This window comes from Pteropus vampyrus, unplaced genomic scaffold (genome assembly GCF_000151845.1).
Source record: "Pteropus vampyrus isolate Shadow unplaced genomic scaffold, Pvam_2.0 Scaffold36, whole genome shotgun sequence".
NCBI lineage: Eukaryota > Metazoa > Chordata > Mammalia > Chiroptera > Pteropodidae > Pteropus > Pteropus vampyrus.
In genome coordinates, this window is record NW_011888817.1 from 7690322 (window position 1) to 7692487 (window position 2166).

A 2166-nucleotide genomic window follows, 5' to 3' on the forward strand; every position below is an offset into this window, starting at 1 on the left:
GTTGGCATTATCAGACTTAATATCATGCTCAATTTGGGCTCTATGTTTTCCAAGCTTAGCAAAGCAAATTTTTTCCTCATTAATCTGCATTTATACTTAAAGACAGTGCACCGAAGTTCAACCCCTTTTGACTTAGTCGAATGAACGTGAAAAGGTCAAAAGCTTTTTTCAAAATTAGAAAGCATCTCTCTTTTGCTCTCTCTCACCCTCCACCCAGCCTCCAGGTCTTTCTCTTCTGCTGCTCTGCTCCTAAGTCCCCAAGGCTGTGTCTGCATACTCTGAGTCAGGAAGGGGACAGAGCTGGCAATGGCGAAGTGGAAGAAGACACAGAACTGCCTAGTGGTGATGGGCAGCTTTGGATTAAACCCAGATTGGAACCCACACTTTTCCACTTCCTCTGGGTGGAATCTGGAGCAGGAGACATCGTATCTTTGAGTCTTGATGTATACATCTATAAAATGGCTGTGAGTACTACGTCTATTTTACAGGACTGTTATAAAGATTAAATGAGATAATATGAATGAGGTGCCTAGCGCTGTGCTTGGCACAAGGGAAATAAACTGTATTGGGTAAACCATAATTAAGTGTTAAAGAGCTCTCCACTGAGTGTCAGGTGGTGGGGGATCTAGGTCTGCCTTGACCTTGATCATGAATGATGTACCTAGCTCTTGGGTGAAGGGGGGCAGGGGGTCTGGTCTTTTACCAAGGAAATAAGGCAATTAAATTGAGCCTAATCAGAGGAAGTGGAGCTGGAGGGATCCCTGGGAGTCATTCATGTGATCAGTAGGGAAAAATGAGGTCTCTAGACCTCACTTACTAGAAAGTGAGAGATGGGCCACGATCTCAGGAACGGCTACTCTCTCAGCTCTACTCACATAACAAAGCGACTCAGGACCATAGAGGCCAAAAGGGTCCCAAGGAAGTATTTCAACCTGAATAAAAATGAAAATACAACATATAAAAATTTACGAATACAACTAAAGCAAAAATTAGAAGGAAATGTATGGTACTAAATGCTTATATTAAGGAAAAAAAAGAAGTCTCATATTTGCCTTAAGAAACTAGAAAAAGAATAGGACAGTAACACAAAAGTAAGAAGAAAAAGGCAAATACTAAAGATGAGAGCTCATTTTAGTGAAATCGAATACAGGAAAACTGTAGAGAAAATCATGAAACCGAAAACTGATGCTTTGAGAAAATCAATAACATGATAAATATATAGCTGGAGTGATCAGTTTAGAAAAGAGAAACCACAAATTATTAATATCAATAATGAGAGAGGTAATACCAATACATACTATGTAGATATTAAAAGGATAATAAGGGAATATTAGTGACAATATTATGACAATACTTTTAGCAACGTAGATGAAATGGTCAAATTCCTTGAAAGACTCAAACTACCAGAGCTCACTCAAGAAAATATAATCTGAATATTTCTATATCTCTTCAATAAATTGAATTTATAGTTACAAACCTTCCCATGAAGAAAACTCCAGGGCCAGATAGTTTCCCCAGTAAATTCTACCAAACATTTAAGGAAAAAATAATATAAATTCTACACAGATAATACTAATTCTACAATTCTAAAAATAATACCTCCAAGCTTATTCTATGAGGCCAGCAACATCCTGATTCCAAAACCTGACAAAGATATCACAAGAATGGAAAACTACAGACTAATAACTCTAAAGAACATAGATCTAAAACTTCTCTACTAATTTTATTTTAGCAAATAAAATCCAACTATATATTTAAAAAGATAATGCATCATGACTCAATGGGGGTTATCCCACGAATACATGATTGGTTTAACATTCAAAAATCAATCAAAGAAATTCATTAAATTAACAAATTATAAAGGAAAGGCCATATGACAAACTCAATAGATGCAAGCAAAGCATCTCACAAAATCTGACATCAATTCCTAATGAAAAGTCTCAGCAAATCAGGCCTAGAGGGGAACTTCCTCAGCCTGATCAAAGTCATCTATGACAATCTAGAGCTAACATCACACATAGTGGATAATAACTGAACGCTTTTCCACTAAGATCAAGACACAAAATAAAGATATCCACACTCACCCATTCTATTCAACAATGTACTGGAAGTTCCAACCAGTGCAATAGTACAAGAAAAAAAGAGAAAGGAAGGAAGGAAGGAAGG